The sequence below is a fragment of the Jaculus jaculus genome, chromosome 15 (genome assembly GCF_020740685.1).
Source record: "Jaculus jaculus isolate mJacJac1 chromosome 15, mJacJac1.mat.Y.cur, whole genome shotgun sequence".
NCBI classification, from domain to species: Eukaryota; Metazoa; Chordata; class Mammalia; order Rodentia; family Dipodidae; genus Jaculus; species Jaculus jaculus.
The window spans coordinates 51043150-51068087 of NC_059116.1; the positions used below are offsets into that span (position 1 = coordinate 51043150).

Here is a 24938-nt window from a genome sequence, read left to right on the forward strand (position 1 = left end):
GAGCCACAGAATAAGAAAGAATATACTGGGGAACTGTCATCTGAACGTGAACTAACTAGTTCATTTATAGTCTCATGGTTGCTGCTATCCCTACAAGACTTAACCCATCAACATTTTGATGTAGAAGATAGAAGAAAGAAGAATGAGGCATCACAACAGAGTCAGGACTACTTGGAAAGAGGATAGTGCAGGAGTGAGGGAGGAAAAACAAAGGAGGGTAATAAAAATGGGAATGCAATAAAATTAGAGTATGTTCCTGCATTAAAATTTCAATAAAATATTTTTCAATATTTTTTACTTATTTATTTGAGAGAGAAAGTATATATAGGTGTTCCAAGGACACTTTCAGCTACAAACAAACTCCAGATGAATTACCACATTGCACATCTTGCTTTACATTGGCACCAAGGAATTGAACCTGGGCTATCAGGCTTTGCAAGCAAGCATCTTTAATGAGTGAGACATTTTCCAGTGGTCAATAAAATATTTTTAAAAAAGAGAATAAAACATTATGCCTTGAAGTCATTGGAATTGTGCTTATCTCTGTGACTATGCTACATGTAAGTTCAATTCTTTTATATTAGTTTTTGTTTTATATAACAACTTAATTTTAACACAGTGTAAAATATTTACGTGTTTCCAGGTTCAGATCACTGGTATTTCTATTGATACATCTTTTATGCTTCTCATTATATCTTAGCTCGTGGTCTAGAAGATTTCTTAGGAAGGTCCATAAATTCTGGCATATCCATAAAAATCATAAATTTCTAATAAAAGGTGGTTTCCTGACTTTTTATTATAGTACTTAAAGAGTACTGAACAGAACCTCTTACAGAACAGACCCCTGAAAAATGTCACAACCCTTAATAAAAGTTCCTGCTGTTATATCTAACATGACTGTACTTTTCTAATCAAGAACATCACTGTACAAATATAAGCAGTTCTAAAACTGTTGCTAGATCTTTCTCCTTATATTATATATTTTTAATTCTGCATGTAAACTTGAAACCCAGTGCATTGGCATAGTCTTTTTACTCTTATAAAAGTGTAATATCCTAGTGCATATTTAACTATCTGTATTCATATTATATACTATGTCCCATAAAAAATTTAGTTGAGTTTCTGGCATACCAGATAGGCAACTTGAGGCCCAGACAATAGGGATAGAAGGGTCTTAGGGTAGGGAAAGTGGAGGGTGGGGGACATAAACACAATACTAAACCCAAAATGAATTGGTACCACAGAAACCTTACTTCTGAAGGTAGACTAAAAGATTTAACCCCCAACAGGAGTACGGGGGGAACATCCAACACGAAGGGCCCTGAGTAGGGTGGGAAGAAACCAAACCTTAAAAAATTTTGGCCAGAAATTGGTGCTACCTACATTAAGCTGTTGACTGGAGAGACTTACAAGGTCTCCAAAATAAGACAGACTTCTTTCAAAGCACTAGATTACCTGCCTGAGGAAAATGTAAGACCTTATTGCTGAAGATAACATATGCTGCTGACACACAATATGGAGAGACCTTAATGGAATCTGGAAGAGGCCTACCAAACAATCAGTCTATTGCTGGAAAGCACTACATGAGCTACTGGAGGAAAGTGGCCAACAATGCTGTGAGCAAGCAGGGGTCTAAGATACTCAGAAGTGACAAGCCTGATAAGAAATATACCAGTGCAATAGTAGTACACAGCTTTGTTGGGTAACCAATAGCTTTCTGATTGGCTTAAAGATCTGCTCAGTGGAAAGGAACACATATCTAGAACTGGGAATCAGGTCTGCATCCTGTGGAGGCAAAGATTAGCCTCTCCAATGTCAATATCCCTCTAGCCTTTGGCTAAAAGAGGGGCTACATCCATCAAACTCTCTATAAGTTAACACTTAATCCAATTTAACCTGTGCTGACTTCACTCTCCTTTGGAATATCTGTTTTCTTTTACAGAAGGCAACACGTCCCTAAGAAATATATCACCTCTCGCACTTCGGGCAAGGCTCAGATTAAACTACAGAGCAATTGGAGAGATGAGCAAGAGAACTGCTTCCATAGTGAGCCTAATAATCAGTACCAGGGTGAAGGAGGCAGATGCTGAGGATACTCTACATTTACCAAAGCAGAAATCCAAAGTCTTCTAAGAGCTCATCACTGAAGTAGACTTAAAGCACACCCACCAAGGTTTAGGGAATTTTACAGAAGTGGGGTTGGAAAAATATTAAGAGCCACAGGTTTGGATGTCACGCCCAGAGTCATTGTCTCTCCCCAATAATTGAATGCAGCTCCCACAACACACAACCTACAACACCATGGGGAATACTATCAGCCACACTGAGGAGGGACCCCCAGAAGGATGGGGATATGTAGGAGGGAAAAGATGGTACCAACACATGACGTATCCATACAAAACATGTCCTTAACTAAAAAAGAAGAGTAGGCTGGAGAGATTGCTTAGTGGTTAAACACTTGCCTGTGAAGCCTAAGGACCCCAGTTCAAGGCTCGATTCCCCCATACCCATGTTAGCCAGATGCACAAGGGGTGCACGTGTCTGGAGTTCGTTTGCAGTGGCTGGAGGCCCTGGTGCTCCCATTCTCCCTCTCTCTCTCTCTCTCTCTCTCTCTCTCTCTCTCTCTCTCTCTCTGCCTCTTTCTTTCTCTCTGTTTGTAACTCTCAAATAAATAAATAAAAATAACAACAAAAAAATTAAAAAAAAAGAAAAAAGAGTAGCAAATAAAAAATTACATTGGACTGTATGGGAAAATGAAAAAAAAAAAAACAAACAAACCCTGAGATCCCAAGAGACTTACTTTTCTAATTAGTAAAAATGTCACACAAGGCTAAGACTTTAAATCAAAATTAACATTTTTAACTCACTGCAATATGAATTATGTTGCTAATTTATCATATACTGTTTAAAAACATGGGAAGGTGAATTCTGGGAAAGGGTTGGCCCCCATGCAAATTTTTTATTTTATTTTATTATTTTATTTTATTTGCAAGGGGAGAGAGAGAGACAGAGAGACAGAGAGAGGCCAGGGCCTCTAGACACTACAAAAAAAAAAAGATCCAGAGTCATATGCCACTTTGTGCATCAGGCCTTAAGTGGGTAATGGGGAATCAAACCTGGTTGTTAGGCTTTACAGGCAAGTGCCTTGACGCTGAGGAATCTCTACAGCCCCCACTCCATGCAAACTTAAACCATATGTTCTTCTGGCTTTGTACTGAGATAGTCATGGCCACCTGGCTCAGTAACAAGGTAACAAGACAAAGAAAGCCAGTGTGTCAAGGGTGTTGATTCTGTCTACAAATATATTCTTTCTTGCCTCTGGCAGCTCTCTTTCAAGTCAGTAATTGTGTTTCAATACTTTTTTTTAAAGAATACCTTTGTTATAAAACAAGTACAACATGTAGACAAATAATTTGTTACAGAATGTGATAAATATAATTCAGATTCATCACTTTCAATAAGTTAATAAATTCACTTGCATAACTATAAGAAAAACTTTAGCATCACCTGAGATTCTTCCTGGTCCTCCTTTATATCACCCTTATTCAATGTGTCGTACTTCTTGGGGGAAACTTCTTGGATTCCTTCTTCAGTCTCCAGCTCCATTATGTGCTTTCTCATTGCACTGTTTTAAATGCCAGTGACATGTCTTATGTAATGCTGGAATGAGTCTAGATTTGGAAACCAGATAGTTTGTTTCAAATTCCAGTTCTTCCATTCATCATTAGTGTGATTTTATTAATGAATAAATCTCTGTTATGTTGACTTTGCTTACCAGAAAATCTGTGTAGCATTAGTTTCTTATAAGGCTGTTGTGAGTACTCATGAGAGCAAAGCTCCTGACAACTGCACTGTGCTTGGCAAAAGGTAAATTCTTGTTAATACGGAGTCATTGTCTCCTGTGATTTTTCTTGTCAGAACCTATGTGAGTCTGAGAGTTCCTCTTCTTCCTCTCATAACTGCTTTCATTATTTAACCAGTAATACAAATTGGCTCTAAAATCCCTTTTCTTTTTTTCCCATTTGAGTACAGGTATCCATTTTCCCTTTAATCTTGACATATAAAGAAGGCCAGCTGACAAGTACACTATTCCACATGTTTTCATTCCTGTTTCTGGGGATGGCCTGACCTTTGCATGTCTTTCCCTACCTCCAGCTTTTACACTGTGTCTCACTACAGCTACTAGGTGTCGGTTTTACTCCCTGTCTGCGGGCCATTATGTCATTGATCTGCTTAGCCACTTCATTTACCCTGACTAGGGTTCCTGCTCTGTGCTTGGAGGCATGTTTCTAACGACTGGATCCTTCTAAATCCTTGCTCTTTTAGCTTGGGCTTGCTGAGTGCTGGCCAATTATCCTGATGCATTTCTGAAAGCTAAGGCTTCTCAATGTCATATGATCCTGGATCTCTCACTAAATCCCTTTGCAAGCCTCATTTGTCCACTATTGGATTGACTTGATGCCAACTGCTCTATGGCCTTGCAATATGGAAAAACTTCCACCCCCTCCCCAAATGATTCTGGCTTTATCTCTCAGATATGCATTCAATTTGAATATGTAGTTTTGCCCCCAAAATTTGACTTTGTCCCTTATTGCTTCTTAGTAAACTGACAAGAAACTATACTTTGATACTTGACTTTCTGTCCTTGTTCTTGGAGTTTGGAAACAACTCATCTTCTCTCCCTGTATTCAGATCTCCCATTCTCTACTCAAAATATCCAGCTTACTGGAGTTAGACTCTTCCATTGTTCTGTCTCTGCCAGCCTTGAACCAGACTATTCCTCTTTACCATTCTTCCATTGTTCTGTTCACTGAGGGACTCTAGCTTCCTCTCTGTTACAAACAAATGTTACCTACACCTTAGGATACACTGTAGGCCTCCATAACATGTCTTTCAGGTTTTACCTTTTTGATTATCCTTCTAGGTCTTGCAAAGCCTGTGACCAAGAAGCTAGTAATAATTGATTTAGCATGAGTATATTCAGTTAAGTCATCTTGACTTGAATCCCAGTTAGCCCAATGAATCAATTAACTATGCATGTAGGGTGAGAGATCAGGTTTATACATAGTGTTCCAGGATAAAATAAAAGAGAATTGTAGCACAAGTACTATTAAAATGAAAGGGATATATTAAGATGCTCTGTTTGGGTAAATAACACAGTCTACAAAAGGAATGGAATGTATTAAGAAACACATGCTACATATAAAACTAGTTACATAGTATTATAGAAAGAATGTTTTCAAAAATGTGAATTATGTGTTCATTTATCAGTACTGTATTTTGAATTCCTATGTTGGACAATAAGAGTATAATTTTATAGTGGTATTGAATCAGTGGTTCTATATATGTGCACACTTATGCATGATGCATTTTATTAAAACATGGGCCATGGCCATGTGATGATAGCTTATTAATGGCTTGGTAATCATATTTAAATTTATTTATGATTTATCTGAACACATGTAGAATAATAAGTGAAATTGTGTTGTGTCATTATATGAAGAATAATTGTAATATATTCAGAGAAGGCATAAGAGCAGTAATATTTTACAAACCCAGAACTCACCTACATTTTTCTACAAAAAGTTTATGAATGTTTTTTGAAAAACTTGTGTGTGTGACCAAAGGTTTATAACAAGCTAAAAAGTACACTAAGTATGATAAAGAAATTGAAAACAATCAAAATATATTTATTTAAGGATTAAGTAAAATGAGGGGAAGGCTTGTAACAGAATACAACTTACAATGGTTAAAATTTACAGTGTAGTTCTATACACAGAAATACTCTTTCATCAATATTTATATGTATGATTGTTTTGGTATAAGATCAAATTACAAATGTTCCTCTGTGTACAAGGAAATAGAAGGTACCTGCTTTATAGTTGTGTAACTTTTAAAAAAAATTTTATTAGCATTTGCCATGATTATAAAAATATATCCCATGGTAATTCCCTCCTCCCCCCACTTTCCCCTTTGAAATTCCATTCTCCATCATATTACCTCCCCATTACAACCATTGTACTTACATATATACAATATCAACCTATTAAGTACCCTCCTCCCTTCCTTTCTCTTCCCTTTATGTCTCCTTTTTAAGTTACTGGCCTCTGCTACTAAGTATTTTCATTCTCAAGCAGAAGCCCAATCATCTGTAGGCTGTGTAACTTTTGTAACTAAATTTTCATTTTATTCAATAAGCATCATTTCCCCTTGTCATCTCAAAATCTTAATGGCGATTGGACATACCCATAAACAAGAAAACATGGACCAAATATAGAAAAATGGTTCTCAAACATCAGAAAAGAAATAGCAAAGGCCTATGATTATTGAAATAAAAGAATCAAATGAAGTTATTCCTATAATTGCCCACAATTACTTCAAGGAGAAGTAATTCAACATGCAGTTCAACATGATGAACTTAGACTGGTATCAGAGAGCTTGCTAAATTGCAAAAAAAGGACAGCAAAACAGGCTTAGTGGAGGAGGTAGAAATTACAGAACACCATAGAAGGAGCTGTTCAGAGAGGCAGGTCAGAATGTCTGCAGAGAGGAACTGCTGAAAACCAGAGTTTAGAACTAGAAGGAGTCATTGAATTCACAATGGAGGAATGCTGCTACACAATGCTCAGGGAGGGTCATCCTCAGCTCTTAGTGCAGGTGGTAAACTAGAGGAGCTGTGTTCCCAGCATGAAGTGTTTATGGATTTGTATACCAAGGAATTAAAGCAAAGAGCTCCACTTATCACTCTCAATTAATGGCCCACTTGGGGAATTTGGACCTCCTCCCAGAGCACCTCTTGGATCTGATTGTTAAAGGTCTTGGTTCTCTTTTTGTGCTATATTTTGTACATGAGTGTGTGCTCCTGTGTGTGTGTGTGGGGGGGGGGTCATGTGAGTGAGTGTGGGTATGCTTGTATTAAGGTCAGAGCACATTGTAGGAATGACAGTCTTTGCCTTCCATGTGTTTGAGACAAGGTCTTACTGTTCTACACTGCGTTTGTCTGGCTATCATGTGTACTTTTTTTTCTTGGAGCCAGAGAAGTGTGAGTGGGCCTAGCATGTATACTTCTGTATCTGTAGGCCAGAGGTTGACGATGATATCCCCATATATGGCTCTATATTTTATTTTCTGAGACTGAATTCCTCATTTGATTCCAGAGCTCACTTACTTGCCTAGTCAAGCAAACCAGATTGTCTAGACCCTCTGCCTCCTCCTCTTGGGCATTGGGATTATTTGTGGCCACCATGCCCACCTAGCACTTCTGTGAATCCTGCGGTATTCAACCTTAGGTCCTCATACTTTCACTTGCATAGCAATCACTTAACCTGAGCCATTTTTCTGGTCTCAGGGTATTTTTTAAACTTTTTATTGACAACTTCCATAATTGTAGAAAATAAACCATGACACTTACCTCACCCACCCTTAGTCATCCCTCTCAAAGCTACTCTCCATCAAATCCTCTCCCCCTTTCAATTAGTCTCTCTTTTATTTTGATGTCTTCATCTTTTCTTCCTATCATTAAGGTCTTGTGTTGGTAGAGTTAGACACTGCAGGGTCATGAAGATCAAGGCCATGTTGTATCTAGAAGATTACATTATAAGCAGCCCTACCTTGCCCTTGGCTCTTACATTTTTCTGCAACCTCTTCTATAATGGACTCTGAGACTTGGAAGGTGTGATAGAGATGTTTAAGTGCCCCTTCTTCTCAACACAATGGTGACTTTTGAGTCATTCCAATGGTCACTGCCATTAAAGAAGCTTCTTTAATCAAAAGTGACAGTAGTATTAGTATATGGGTATAAAAACTTTTTAAATAGTGCTTACAAGGCAGTTTGGGGGTCATAATATATGCATTTAACCAGACAACAGCAGATGTTACTCTGTTATGGCTCATGACTTCCCTAGCTATAAGCTTTTGACTAAGCTTTCAGTAACAGGCATGTATTCCCCAGGGTATTTTATAAAGTAGAAAACTCCAGACCAATATATTTCATGAGTGTAGATGAAATAATTATTAACCCAAATATTACTAATTGAACTGTATAATAAGAATAATTCATTGTAACAAAGTGAGGTCTATCCCAGGAATGTATGAATGATTGAACAATCAAAACCCAATCAATGCAATTCACCATTTCAAGAGACCACATGATTTTCTCAGTAGATACAAGAAAAAAAAATATATTAAAATTTAACACTAATTCATGATCAAAGCTAGGAAACTAGGAATAGAAAGGAACTTTGGAAGGAAGCCATAGTATATCTCTAGCACTATTCTTAATGGTAGAAGACTAAATATTTTCTTCTTAAATCAGAAAAAGTGTTGCTATTTGTTCTGACCACTGCTTTTAGCATTGTACTGGGTAATGTTCTGGCCAGTGTAATGAGGCAACAAAAAATATAAAAAGAGGAAAATTTTCTATCCAAATATTAAAGTTTTAAAAAAAAATTTTCATTATTTGTATAGCATTAAAAAGCCAGTAAAAATCCAGAAGTGTGGGTGAAAGTAGAGTATATTAAAATATTCTGTCTCTGTCTAGTTTGTGGTCAACAAGTAGGATGAAATTACTGTTTTTTAAAAAGTACTAACTATTGAGGAGGATTTCTGTGAGTTTAAGGCCAGCCTTGGACTAGAATGTGAGTTACAGGCCACCCTGGGCTAGAGTGATATACCACCTGGAAAAAAATATCAAAATGAAAAATAGTATCATGTAGAGAGAACTGATTTCATTGGAGGGAATAATTCACATATTAGACCCATATTTTTTTCAAATGTTTACATAGCATCAGGTAACCAGTGGTTATATGATATGTTACCTTGCAAATTCAGTCATAAAAACACATAATTCTGAAATATAGGCCTATCTGTGAATTATATGGAAATAACATATGCAAATATAGAGCAGATAAGCATGAACCTTTTTACTTTTTTTTAGAAATGCCCATATAAGTTAAAATTTATATTTAATCAGTAAGTAAGCATTTAAAAAATCTGGGAAAAGTTGCCATATCCTTTGCACTTTATGTAGAAGATTGAGAAGAAATAAACACAATAATGACTGTTGGTTTGTAATCTGGATTTTAAACAAATTGTGCAAAATTATAGTGAAATATTTGGGCAAATACAGGTAATGACTAGTCAATCATAGGAGTAATTTCTTGCTTTTTAACTTTAATTCTCAGATTGCCTTGCTTACAATTGTGGATTGTAAGCTCTGTTCTAAAATTTACAATAGCCATAATGCAGTTGTTATGATACAAAGTTACATATTTTGGCACCAAGTACTTTCTGTTTGGGAATTTTACTATGAGAAGTCCAGAAAAATGGTGCCTTAACAAACTGGCAGCATTATTATAAGGCACATTGTGCTGTAAATATCATTTAGAAAATTTCTTCTCACTATTACCTTACAGCATGTCAGTAACTTGCAATGTTTTTATTATAATTTTGAATTTTCAGAAATTGCCCATGCAAATGTAAGAAATCCTCTCTTCCATCACTTTAGTCCAGATATCTTATGAATACCTAACCATCATTATTGTGGTACAATTGTGAATGAGATTAAGAATGGAGAAGCTATAGTTTGTCTCTGCCATTAGCTTTGTGTTCATTTGTATTTAAATTGGGAGATTAGATTATTTTAACAGTAAAATACAAATAGTGCTAATTATCCCACATTTCTCAGATATTAAGAATGTGAAAAATCATTCAGATGCATTATTAAATGAACAATTTGTTATTTAAACTGGGCTAAGGGCATCTTTTTGGTTCTATAGTCTCATGAACTTTTGTCTTGATTACTGATAGTTAAAAGGTTATAGTTCTTAGAATCAGACAGACTTGTCTGAGTCCAGGCTCTTATCATCTACGAGGTAATCTACTAGGTAATTGTGAAATCTCTGTTCAGTAACTAAACACATCTGACTAAATCTTTAAAATAAAATCAATACCCTTTTGCAGAGTGTAGGTTTTACAGTGCTTCCAGTGCATAATATATATTTCATACAGGTGTAGCCAGCACTAAAATCATGACTCTCTACTTCTTGCTTCACTGAAATCATTAGTTCAGTGCTGCAAAGAGAAAGGTGAATACCTACATCATCATTTTGTGTCACTCTGATCTTGAGGCAGAGTGTGAAGGCGGCATCTCGAAGATGCTGTGTGGTAATGTGTTGGGCAATGTGTCTCTGTAACTGTAAAAGTAAAAAATTGTATCTCTCATGGGATGTGAAGGGAGTATAGGTAGGTAGACAGAAATCGTTATAGGTAAAGATAGATACAAGTTGGTAGGCATGTATATATAGAATCTCTGTTATATATATAATCTATTATCTATATTCTATTTATTATCTAGCATCTATCATATTTTATATGTCACTACTGCATAGCTATGCCACTTAACACTGCTCCTCATCATAGAAAATAATTGATCATTTTAATCATTTTAGGCAATTTGCTAACTATCAACAGTATACATACTGTTTTCTTTCTTTTTTTTTACTTTTTAAGTACTTTTTTTTCTTTTTTCCTGCCCATTAAACCTCCACAATGAACTCATGCTTCCCTTTCTCCATAAGCTCCCTAATCTGCCTATCTCATCTTTTAGCCACAAGAATAAATCTCATCTCCACAATTTAAACATCTACTCCAGTACAGTTAACAAAATTTTCAGGTCACCCAAAATTTCTTTTCTTTCTCAGCTCCTGTATGGAGATCTATGGGAGTGGAAAAAAGTACAATTGATTTTCCTGCTATGATTTTTTTCCTCCTGTTAATCACTCTGCTCACCAATATTTCTTTGGCTTCTACAGTTGGGCCCAGGTAAGGCTGCGTTAGGCAGCAGCGCAGCATTCCATGGCTGGTTCTGTGGTCGAGGCTTCAGTAGAGTCCCTCTCCAGAGAAATCTCTTTCACAACTGACTATTTGGCACTTGCCTTGCTCCTGCATCTTACCCTACAGATACCTGTGACAATGCCTCCGTTCTACAGAAAATGCATTCTTTTGAAGAAAATCCATTTGAAAATAACTTAAGGCTTGTTTTCCCTAGGATTACTCTGCCAAAGATACATGCTTCTACTTCACCGTTTGTTTAAGTCCCCTGAACTCTCCGTGTTGTTTCCTACTGTTCTCCCTTGCTGCTCCAGGCCGAGACTCTGTGGTACACTCTTCGGATACTGTAAATGCAGCCTCTCTCCACCAGAAAATGCTCAAGAGCATCGCGGGAAGGATTGAAGATGTAAGCTGCATGTAACTGGCTTGAGTTTGGGTCTTAATTTCCCTCCAAAGGTCCACATAGTGAAAATGGGGCCCAAGACTAGGACACTATTGGGAGGTGACAGGAATTTTATCAGTTAGAACCTAAACAGAAGATGTTAGGTTTTTTTTTGGGGGGGGGGGATATACGCTAAAGGGTATATTGAGATCCTAGTCTTTTATTCTTCTCTTCCTGGCTGCCATGAGGAGAGCCTTTTGCTCCATCACACATTCACCACCATGATATACTTCCTTGCTACAGATTCAAGGCAATGCAGGATAAGTAACCAGGACTGAATACTGAGAGTCATACCCCCCACCCCACACAAACTTTCTTTTAAGCAAGTTGATCACCTAAGGTATTTGATCAAAAAACGGAAAGCTGGGCTGGAGAGATGGTTTAGCGGTTAAGGGCTTGCCTGTGGAGCCTGAGGACCCTAGTTTGAGGCTCGATTCCCCAGAACCCACATTAGCCAGATGCACAAGGGGGCTTATGCGTCTGGAGTTCGTTTGCAGTGCCCAGAGGCCCTGGAATGCCCATTCTATCTCTATCTGCCTCTTTCCCTCTGTCTGTTGCTCTCAAATAAATAAAAAAAAAGAGAAAGAAAAGAAAAGAAAAGAAAAGAAAAAGGAAAGCTAACACACAGCCCACCACGAACTTCTCCAAAATACCCTTTCTCATGGCCTCCTTAGGAATAGCCATAAATTTTGTTTGTTTATTTGCTTGTTTTTTCCCTTTAGTTAATAGTACTATAGGACCCTCTGTAGAGTTTTCTTGTCCCCTCAGAAACATAGTTGAAATGGAATAATTTATAAAACTGTATGGAGAAGATCCAGGTTCACAATGGAATAGCATATTTTACATGTAGTCTTTACCCTAAAATTTCACCAGACATTGAAGTCTCAATCTATGTCAGATAATTCCTATTTCAATATCAGTAATAGATATTGGAAGTAGAAATGAAATTAAAGTTGGCTGTCACATGTTCAAAAATAACATAGTTCTTTAATAGAAACACAATACTAACATTCAGAAAAGAGAGAAGGCATAACATAATTTAAAACTTTACAATTTTAGATTTGTCTAAGAATTATGAGGTTGGAATTATATATTTTATAATTAATAACAGCTATGAGAGTATAATTAATATAACAAGTAAATTTAGAATGTTTACAAAAGAATGTGGCATTGGAGGGATAATTCAATACGAAGGGTATTCATGACATTGTTTAATTAATGGAGGATCTAACTCTATATGGTCAGTCTGTAGATATTGTTAATGATATAAAGGGTTTTCTCATTGTTTTCATAGGATCAGTTAATTTTTTTCTCTATAAAATATCCAACGTCTACATGGTGAATTCGAGGACAGCCTGGGCTAGAATGAGACTCTACCTCAAAAAAAAAAAAAAAATCCAATGAGCTTATTTTCTTTGATTGACAATGTTGTAACAAGATATTGCACCATTTCCCCTGATGTAGATGCAGTCACGTAGACATTGTACTTCCTTATAGAAATTTTATCCCTAAAATTATTAACTCACTACCAAAAAATGTCTTACCAAGCCACAAGTAAACAGAGTGGGAATCATTTTTTTCCTGGTGCACCATGACGTACATGTTCAAGAGATTACTGACCTACAGGTATTCATGTCTGCCCTTGTTTGTTGCTTGGGTGGCCCTCACAGCTTTTTTGAGTATGACTGAAATAAACTGGTCAAGTTGTTGTCCACAGTGACAGGATATTGATGAGGCTGAGAGGGCTTTAATTTCTGGATTGTTATAAATTAGAATTTGAGATGAAAAAGGATTATGCATGGCAAAGATTAAGGTTGAAGAGTTGAGATGGAATTTTTTCATGTAGTGATTCTAATGGGTTATATTTCATCCATGGAACAATAGACAATTAAGTAACTATTCCTAATTAGATTTTAATGCATTATATTTTGACTTTCTGGATTGTAAAACACATTTTCTGTGCTCCCAAAGTTATTAGCATGCTCTGCACATAGTAAGTACTAAGTGAATATGTATGTTAGTGACGAGGAGAAAGATCTGCTTCTGCAATTTCAGCTTTATCAGTGCACATAACTAAATTTAAGCTTCTGAGAGCTAATGGACTTCAAGTTAAAACAGAATGAAATATATACTTTTAAAATGTTTTTTTTTTTTTTCCCTGTGTGAGATAGTTAACACTTTCATTAATGGATAAAACAGAAACATTACAGATAAGCTTAGGTTGTTATTCGCTACTTGATTATATCTACTTGCCATATTACTTTAGGTCCTAAAGTAATAATAACACCTTATTTATAATGTGAAAATTAGTAAAGTATATGTAACAAATGCCAGATTCAATAATCTTATTTACAAGTTACTTAATTTTTTGTTTCACAACCCAAATGCAATACTTTACATTCATGGTGGCAACTGTTTAGTAAATTTTAAATGTTTTATTTAAAAACTAATATATATGATAAAAATAATATATTTATTTTTTATTAGTTTTGCACTAATTGTATACAGTAAAGTTGGTACCATTTTATCCTCCTCCCTGTCCTCCCCCCTCCCCTTCACAGGGACCCTCTTCCTTGGGGAATGTGGGTTGTACATTGTGGGGTTAGCCATCCGGTATGGGTAGGAAGCAATGTCTATGTGTATCATGACCCAACATATGGCTCTGACATTCTTTTGGCCCCCTCTTCCTCAAATTTCCTTAAGCCATGTTGGGTTCATTTTAGGTCTGCTTCAGTGATGAGACTTGGGAGCCTCTATGTCTCTGGATATGTGGTTTGCTAGGAATTGAGTGTTCTCTGTGTCTATTCCCTTCACCCTTTATATAAGGTTCCATTGACTGCTGAGAAGAATGTGTATTCTGAGCCAGGCGTGGTAGTGCATGCCTTTAATCCTAGCATTTGGGAGACAGAGATAGGAGGATCGCTGTGAGTTCATGGCCACCCTGAGACTACATAGTGAATTCCAGGTCAGCCTGGGCTAGCATGAAGCCCTACCTCATGTTCTATTCACAGAAATTTTTGAACTTATTGAAACTTCTGCACTCTCAAACTATTTCTTTTGTCTTGTCTTCCAGATCTGAGTCTCTATCCTACACATGGCTGACTCCATTCTTGAGAACTTCTATAGAATTTGGGCTCAATTTGGTTGGCATTTTATATTACTTTTCCTACATATAGTTTCCATCCCTCTGTCCAGTTCCCTTTTCACATCATTTTCTGATTTTCTTGATGCTTCTTGGAATTCTTCCTTGAATTTCTTTATGTCTTCATTGAGCTTAGCCAGCTGGTTTTTAAGGTCCCTTTTCTGGCTCTCCTTCATATCCTTTAACTGCTTTTGGACCCCTTCCATTTTCTTAATCTATTAGGTCTAGTCTAGAATGAAAAACATTCACATTATTATCTGTCCTTTGTTGATTTTCTGCAAGTTCTTCTATTTTCTTAGTCAGGGGATATTGACATTTTGATCCTAATGTCTCTTCTATGTTTTGATTAGAGACACCCATTCTAGGACTGAGCAAACTTGTTGGATTTACTTGCATTTGATTCTGAATGTTATTCCTTTTACTCTGTTGTCTGCCCATCACAGTGTAGAGATGGGGAGAGGAGGACTGAGGTCATGGGGGTTGGGGGAAGTAGAACTGAGGTGGCAGGGTGAAGGGGGAGTGGGACTGAGGTTGTGGGGGCAGGTACAGTGGGACTGAGGTCAAGGGGGAGAGGGGCAGGGAGAGCATGACAGAGGTCACTGGGGACAGGGGAAGCAGACCGAGGTTGCTAGGGGCAGGAGGAGTGGGACTGAGGTTGTGGGGGTGGAGGAGGGGGGATAGGGACTGTAGTCATATGCAGTGGGTCCCAAGGGGAGGGGAGAGCGGGGTGGCTTTCACACAGGGTGGAGGGAGTTGGATGATTGCCAATGCATGGTGGCACTGGAGGACCTATGCTGCCCTGTGTCCCCTTGTCTGCAGTTAGTGCAGAAGAAACCTGTGGCTGGGACTATGGTTAGGATGGCTGCATGAGGGGATTATGGGACTTGTGGGCTACCTGAGCATGTGGGAATCAACTGATTCCCTTGGCTCCCCCTCTGTCCCCTCCCATTGGAGTTCTATTAGAGTCTGCTCCCCTCTAGAAGACCCAATGAACCCTTAAATTCTTGCCTTTCCTTCCCTGAGAGGTGTAGCACAGTTAGGTGGATGTCATCTTGACTGGAAAAGCTTTTTTTAATTTTTTTTTTTTTTTTGAGGTAGGGTTTTCACTATAGCCCAGGCTAACTTAGAATTCACTATGTAGTCTCAGGGTGGCTTTGAACTCACATTCATCCTCCTGTCTCTGCCTTCTGAGTGCTGGGATTAAAGGCATGCACCCCCATGCCTGGCTCAAAAAATATTTTTTAATCTTTATTTTAGAGAGAAAAAGGTAAAGAGACACACAGAGAGATTGAGAATTGGCACTCCAGGGTCTCAGCCACTGCAACAGAACTCCAGACACTTGTGCTACATAGTAGGCATGTGAGCCCTTGCACTTGCCTCACCTTATGTGGGATCTGGAGAGTCGAACATAAGTCCTTAGGCTTTGCAGGCAAGCACCTTAATTGCTAAGCCATTTGTCCAGCCCAGTGTTTCATTTTTATGATTATAAAATTAACATCTACTAACTCATATTTATTTTTACCAAAAAGTTAATTTTAGTTTATTTTTCTCATGGTCTTTAAGTAATAAAGTATTGAATAAAGCATATTTGCAAAAACCCTATGGAAGAAACAATACAATTTAGCTTTGAATGGTTGAAAGAGTAAAGGGGAAGTTTGTATGGGTAAGATTGTGTCTGGGATAATGACTGCTAGCAACCAGGGGACTCTTCAATTTAAGGTTACTAAAGCCAGTGCCCCTTTGGAAATGTTAATAACAGTGTATGTAAATTATGTCTTGAAAATAGTACACAAAATTTAATAAAACTAGGTTTTTAAATTAGAAAAATACCCATGATATTGGTTTAGCACTAATGGTAAAAATTAAAGGTAGAACATAGAACATATTTCCTCTAAGATTGCAAACAAATATTAAGGAGTTGGGAACTTAGCACAGTGATAGGGTGTTTTCCTAGCAACTCCAAGAGTCCAAGCTTGAACCACAGCATTGAAAAGAAAAATAAAGCATCCATGAAATATAGTTTTATGATAAAGAAGAAATAATGGTGAAAATCCCAATTACACTGCCACTTATAAGGCATAGCTATATAGCAAATTAAACCTAATCCAATCATATACTAAGTAAATACTTTATAAAAGACTTAATGAAAAAAACTACAAATAGGACTCATTTGTTATGTCTGTAAGTGTATAATAGATGCTATTGTCACAACTATGAGTTTCCTATCCAAGATCAATGAGACAAAGATGCCTATATTTTTCAAATATCAAGTTGGAATATCATGTTCAAATGTTATGGTCTAGTTAGAGCAGTAAGGTAAAAATAAGATATAAAAGGGATAAAAATTGAAAAAGAAAAAAAATTAAAATTATCCCATATTCAGATGGTGTAATTCTATACCTAAAAGACTGAATAGAAACAAAAGACCTTCTAGAAGTAATAAATACTAGCAGTAATATTGTGGGAAACAAAATTAGCACACAAAAATCAGTAGCTTTCATATTTACCAATAATGAAATCACAGAGAAAGAAATTAAGAAAAACATCCCAGTCACAATAGCTACAAAAATTTAAACATCTAGCTGCAAACCTAACTCAAAATGTGAATGGCCTGTACAGTGAAAACTTCAAGAATTACATCTGGATCCTCTATTCTGTTCCACTGATCTATGTGTCTCTCTTTGTGTCAGTACCATGCTGTTTTCATTACTATGACTTTGTAATATATCTTAAAATCAGATCAGGCATGGTGATACTGCCAGCCTTATTTTTATTGCTCAAAATTGTTTTTATATTTAAGGATTTTTTTGTGTGTGCTTTCAACTGAATTTTAGGATTTTTTTTCTTTTTCTGTGAAGAATGCTATTGGAATTTTAATGGGGATTGAATTAAATGTGTGGATTGCTTTTGGTAAGATTAACATTTTCACAATATTAGTTCTTCCAATCTAAGAACATGGGATGTGTTTCCATTTCCTAATGTCTTCTGCAATATTGCACTTGAGTGTTTTAAAGTTTTCATTGTAAAGATTCTTCATCTTCCTTAGTTACAATTAATCTAAGGTTCTAAGGTACTTCTTATTGAGGCAATTGAGAATGGAAATGATGCCTAGATTTCATCCTCTGCATGTTTGTTGTTAATATATAGGAAAACTACTGATTTCTGTTTATTTATTTTGTATTCTCCTACATTGCTAAAATTGTTTATCAGCTCTAATAGTTTGCTGGGATAGTCTTTAGAGTCCTTTATATATAGAATTATATCATCTGCAAATAATGATAATTTGATCTCTTCCTTTCCAGTTTGTATCAATTTTATGAGTGTCTCTTGTCCTATTGCTATAGCTAAGACTTCCAATACTATATTAAGTAAGAGTGGGGACAGTGGACATCCTTGTCTTATTCCTGATTTTAGTGGAAAAGCTTCAAGGTTTTCCCCATTTAGTATTATGTTGGCTATAGGTTTGTCATAAATAACCTTTATTATGTTGAAATATGTTCCTTCTATTTCCAGTTTGTTTCTGTACGGCTTGTACCATGAAAGGATGTTAGATTTTGATAAATGCTTTTTTCTGCATCTATTGTGATGATCATGTGATTTTTGTCCTTCAGTCCATTTATGTAATGTATTACATTTCTTGATTTGCATATGTTGAACAATCCCTCCATCTCTGGCATAAAGCCTACCTTGTCTGGGTGAATGATCTTTTTGATATATTCTTGTGTTCTGTTTGCCAATACTTTGTTGAGAATTTTTGCATCTACGTTCATGAAAGAGAAAAATGCCAAAAGCATACATTGGGAAAAAAGCCTCTTTAACAAATGGTGCTGGGGTGAAAACAGATTTCTCTCTCCATGCACAAGAATCAAGTCCAAACAGACTGAAGACCTTGACCTGAAACTCTGAAACTGCTAGAGGAAAAATTAGGGGAAACCCTTCCACATATTGGCATAGACAATGACTTTTTGAATATAACCCCAGTTGCTCAGGGCATAAAACCACTAATCAACCAATGGAACCTCATGAAATTGTAAACCTTTTGTACAGCAAAGGACATTGTGAATAGAGGAAAGAGGCAACCTACAGAATGGGAGAAAATCTTTGCCAGCTGTACATTTAACAGAAGATTAATATCTAGGCTATATAAAGAACTCAGAAAACTAAATAATAAGAAATTAAATAACCCAATTAAAAAATGGGCTAAGGAAATAATAGAGAGTTCTCAAAAGAAAAAATACAGATGACATATAAACATCTTATAAAAATGTCCTACATCCTTAGCCATAAGGGAAATGAAAATTAAAAGTACTTTGATAATCCATCTCAGTCCTGTCAGAATGAATGTCTTCATGAAAACAAATGACTGTAAGTGTTGGCAAGGATGCAGACAAACAGGAACCCTACTACCCTGTTGGAGTACTGTTGGTGGGCATCTAATCTAGTATAACTACTGTAGAAATCAGTGTGGAGGTTCCTGAGACAGAAAAAAAATAAATTTAACATATTACCCAGCTTTACCACTCTTAGGCATATATCCCAAGGATTCTTCTCACTACTTTAGAGATACTTGCACAACCATGCTTATTACCACTCTATTCACAATAGCTAGGAAATGGAACCAGCCTAGATGAACCTCAACTGATGAACGGATAATGAAGATTAGATATATTTACACAATGGAATTCTATTCAGCAATAAAGAAATAAGAAATTATGAAATTTTCAGGGAAATGGATGGTTCTGGAATGGATTACAGTAAGTAAGGTAACCCAGGTCCCAAAAGCAAAATGTCACATGTTTTCTCTCATATGTGGATCCTAGTTACAAATTTTCAAACTGGTGTGTGAGTTGGAGTAAAAATCGGTAGTAGAGGCCAGTAAGCTATAAAAGGGCTATAAGAGAGGGAGGAGAGGGACCTACTTAAAGGGATGGTACTGTATATATATATGGCACACTTAGAAGCCATAGACTGTTATTAGAAAAATTTTGGTGCCAGAGATGGGATACCGTCCAATGAATTATTGGCCAGGAAGGTGCTTGATGCCCCCAAAACATTACAGGTTATTGCCAAGGCTCTTGATTTCCCACCAGAAGTAGATGATAAGACCCTATTTCTGAAAAGTCCATATGCCTGGGCTGTAAGGTCACTGAGAAATAAAAACTTGGGCTGAGCTGAAAACCTTCTCCCTGTAGGCCAGATGACTAAAAGCTGGAAAAAGCTAATTGCATGCAGCCATATGGGAGACAGAAGCCATTAGGTGTAAAAACAGTGGAAATGTAAGCCTCAAGTTTGGCCAGGCAGGCCCAATAAGTCAGTGATTGCAGTAGTGGCATGTCTGTTATGAAGGAAACCAAATGCACTCTAATTAGACTGGAGACTTGCTCTATGGGAGGGAATACATGTCTGGTACTCAAAACCTAATCAAAAGCCTATGGTGGGGGAGTTCATGAGCATTAAGAATCTAAATATCTGCCCTTGTCTGGCTAAATGCATACATTATGCTCATCAAACTGCCCTGAAAACTTAATGTTCATACCCATATATTAATGCTACTCTCATTTTTGGTTAGAGAAGCTTCTTTTTTCAAATGGCAGTGACCACTGGGATGACTCAAAGGACACCATATTGCTAAGAAGACTTGAAGGAGGAGTGTTCAACACTGAAACAATATCACACCTTCCAAGGCTTAGGGTCCATTGAGGAAGAGCTGACAGAAAGAATGTGAGAGTGGAAGGAAGGATAGGACTGATAATAATTCAATTCCAGACAGAAACTGGCCTTGAAATCCATGACCTTTCAGTGCCTAGCACTACCTTCACAAGACCCTCAGAATAGGAAGAAAAGATGAAGACATCAAAATTAAAGCATGATTAATGGAGAGAGGGTGGGTATAAGATGGAGTGTGGATTTGTGAAGATGAATGCGGGGGAGAGAAGGTAATTATCATGGTTTATTGTCTGTAAGTATTAAAGCTGTCATTTTTTCAATTTTTTATCAATAAATTTTATCAATAACTTTTTATCAATAATTTTTTTATCAATAAAATAAAAACAAATTTCAAGAAAACAAAAAGCAAAATCAAAGAGGACACTACATGTTGCAAAGTCCTTCTGCTCCTGGGTTGGCAGAATTAACATTGTGAAAATGGCTATTTTTGCAAAAGTAATCCAGAGCTTTGGTGTAATCTTCATCAAAATTGTAATGATGTTCCTCACTGAGGTGGGGAAAATAATTCATATGGAAACATAAAATACCATGAGTACACAAAACAATCATGAGGAGATGGAACACAGTTGTAAGTATCATAATACCTGATCTCATATTATAGTAAAATAATAATAATAGAGTATGATACTGGCACCAAGGCAGGCATATAGGCCAAAGGAACAAATTAGAAGTCCTGCAAAACAAATACACACTTCTTTGGCCATCTGATATATGATGAATGAGCCAAAAACTGTCAGTGGAAAAAAAAGACAGCATATTCAACAAATGGTGCTGGTACAACTCTATGTCCATCTGCAAAAAAATGAAATTACATCCATGTCACTCATCCTGTACATTTATCAATTCAAAGTGGATCAAAGACCTTAGTGTCACATCAAAAACATAGAATGTACTTCAGAAAACAAAGAAACACACTTGAAGATAAAGCACAGACAAGAATTTTCTCCACAGTACTACAATAGCATAGGAAATAGTCCCAAGAACCAACAATGGGACTACACTAAAGTAAAAGCAAAAGGTCTCTGGACAGCAAAAGAAATTCTCAGCAAAGTGAACAGACTATAGAATTGAAGAAAATCTTTGGCAGACATACTTCAGACAGGTACCAAAATATATTTAAAAAAGTGCAAACATTAAGCATCCAAAAATAAATAAATATTCCATCACGAAATGGGCTAATGAGCAAGTAGTTCACAAAAGAAGCAGCACAGATGACCATAAGTACTTTAAAAGTGTTGAACACCCTAGCCATCAGGTAAAAGCAAATCAAAACCACTCTACAATGCCATCTTACTCCTGTCAGGATGGCTAGCAACAAGAAAACAGACAACAAATTGGTGGCAAGGATGCCAGGAAAGAGGAAGCCTCATCCATGGTTGATGCTAGTGAAAACTAGGGCAGTCATCATGGAATTCAGTGCGGAGGTGTCTCAAAAAGTTAGAAGTAGAATTCTCATACAACCATGCAATGCCACACCAAGATCTATTCTGTAAGGACTCCATATTGCACTACAGAGACATTTGAACATTCATGTTTTTGGCTGTTCAAATTACAATAGCTAAGAATTGGGAATAAGGGTAGATGCCCACCAACTGATGAAAGAAAAATGTAAATGTGGTATATATACAAAATGGAATTTTATTCATCAGTACAGAATAATGACATTTTAATATTCTCAGGAAAATAAATGGACCTGGAAAGAGTCACATGAAGTGTAGGGACCCAAACTCAGAAAGACCAAAATCCTATCTTCTCGCTGACATTTGAGTTTTAGGTTATAATATTTATATCTACATATGGACATATGTAGATAAAACATATAAAGCTAGACCTGCAGCCAAAAGCAAGTATAAAGAAATGAGCTGGAAGAGGCATGAGGAAAGGGAAAAGGACAAATGTACCATGTAAACATAAGGGGGAGAGACTAGGGTGAAGGGAATTGGAGGAGGATAGGGATTGGGGATTGGAGGAAGCAAGAATCAACAAAAATAAATTATATTTAAAAATGCCGGAATGAATGATATCTACCTGCATGCCAGCTAAAATAAATTAATAAAATTAAAAATAAAATGGCGAGGTCCAGCTAGAAGTCTGAAAAGTGACATAGGAGTGATTCTAGTACTAGGCCGGAGTGATACCTTGGCAGTAAATACAGCATAAACTTGGGGTCTGTTTCTTCATTCTTGGAGACTCAATTCCATCCTTACTTATCAGCTCATGATGATGTTCTTAAAGTACTCTTCCCACTCTTCTGATATGATTGAATTACACCTCTTCTGAAATTTGTTTAAGCTCAAAACTCCCCAGGGTTAGAGAAAAGGTGACAAAACCACCTAAGTATGAACAGGCTTTATACTTTAAAGAAAGAGATTATAGACTTGGAGCTGCATGTCAAAGAATGTCAAAGATCACCAGAAGCTAGGAATAAACTTCTTACAGGGGCATCCAGCCTTCTGACATTGTGATGTGACTTTTTTGTCATTAACAAATGTGTTGGTTTGCTCTCATAGCTGCTTTGGCATGCAGGTAGTCCATAAGCCACTGGTTGGGCTCGCCTGCCAGGAGCCTCTGAGATAGGGTAAGTCTGGAAAATCTTGATGCTGTTGTTTTAAGTTACTGATGTTATTAGTTATGGAAGCCCCAGGGAGGCATATACCAAAATAGATCTAATACTCTATTATAAAACTTTGTGAGATTTATTTCACCTTTTTCAAACCCATTTCAAAATTGGAATGAATGAATCAATGTGTAGGTTTAAATGCCTTTCTTACCTGATAGAATATAAGCAGGATGTTCAGGGGACAGGGAGCCTACATGCTTTGTTTACTCCCATGTCCTCAATGCTACAATCATGCCTAGACTGAAAAGGAACTCAATAAATATTTGTTAAAAGTAGAAGTGAATTTAACTGCTGTGTTTTCTTAAATACATATGATAATGATACCATGCAATTCTGAAGTCTGCTGGTTTCACTGTTCATATTATTTTGGTTACATACAATGGTAAAAGATCAGATGATTGGCTGTGGGCTCTACATATCTTGTCTATCATTAACAGTTCCATGGTCCAATTATCTCTGGGTGAGAATTGGTCCTACTGTGTAAAAAAAAAAAAAAAAAAAAAAGACAAGATCAGCCTCTCTGCTCTGTCTCCACCCATGACAGTTTTTACTTAGAGTCCAGCTAGTATATGCAATGCTAGACAAAACAAACAAACAAACAAACAAACAAAAAACCCTGAATTTGATGCAGGCTTCACACACTTAAATCATATCTTCTGAAAAGAGAAAGATCAGAGTTCATGATTTGTATGAAAGCCAGAAAACTTCTATGCTATCATTCCTCATTAGAAGATTGATTCTTTCATCTAGTAACAGGGTTTAATTCAAAGGCATTAGGTGGTAATCCACTCCACACTAGCTACCTGACTAAGAATTTATAAAAGATGAGTTTACACCCTAAAGAAAATCAGAGCACTGTTGATGAGAAATAGGAGAGATAGATGCCAGGATGAGCATCCATATTCAGTACATTAAATTACTTCAGGCTGGAAATATTTAGCTTTGTCATGAGAAATTTTAAATAGAAGAATAAACTAGGCAAATTGGTTCAAAAATGGATAAGCACATTTGAACAAGTGAGTGCCTTGGTTTCAGGATGCCATCAAATTGATGCACAAAATCTAATTCCTGTTATTTTTCACATATGCTGCAAAGATTAAAACAATGTGATTTCCATTCTTAATACTTACAGAACTGTCTTAGGTCACTTGATATATAATCATGAACCTATAGGAGATAAAATGTTAGTCATTGGATTCAGTTATAATGAAATCAACTCTGAAATTTAGTAGACATTCTTCAGGAAAAAATATATATTTTAGATTGAAGTTATAATAAATTACTGACATGAAAAAGATTCAAAAATAATTTCAAGTCTGAAGAGAAAAGCATAGTCTACATTTGCTATATATGCATAAAATGTGTTGCTTTCAAATAGTCTTTTTGTTGGAGCATATTAAATAAATTATTTGAAACAGATATGAGCCTTGAAAACTTATGATTTGTACAAATAATGGAGCATAAAATGATTCCAAGTGATAATCAAAAGTATAATGAAAGTTGATAACTTTTATTCACTATAAATATATCCAAAGTAGAAAATATAGCTGAATGCTGATATTATATAGAATGCTTTAACCTACTCAAAACTGTATCAATTTATACTGCATTATATAAAATCACTTTCCTTATGACTATTGAAAATTAGTGGCAGGTAGTATGTACATTAGCATGCAGCATTGTTCTAAGTGGAGAAGGGAATATTTGTCAAAGTTTATAAATACTGCTAAATATAATATATCATGCACATATCTCCTCACAGACAGATGGTAGAGTTCCTTGCAAATAGCTATTAAAAATTAAGCTCTTGCTGAGGACCTGAGCAGACTTGGTGTGCCATGGGTTCAAATCCTAAGCACCTCCATAAGCAGCCAGGTGGCCATGCACAGCTGTGACACAGTATGGTTGAGAGCAGAGACAAGTGACCTTCAAAGTTAGCAGTTACTGGGTTCAATGAGACTCCATCTCAAAGGAAACAGTAGATAACTGAAAGAGATGATGACATTTAACCTTCTCCTCTGACTTCCACATGAACCCTGTGAGTGCCAGCATTCACACATACACATATATACCTCACACACACCATACTACACACTGCACACAAGCATACAGAAAAAGTCCTAGGCTAAAAATAATACAAGATATTGAACTTAACTATATATTTTGATATCATAAAT

The 24938-nt window shown here is 36.5% G+C and overlaps 1 pseudogene; it reads left to right on the forward strand.

Moving 5' to 3' along the window:
- Positions 1-3824: 3824 nt before the first annotated feature.
- The window catches only part of LOC101607760, a 63146-nt pseudogene continuing 42032 nt past the window's right edge, over positions 3825-24938 (forward strand).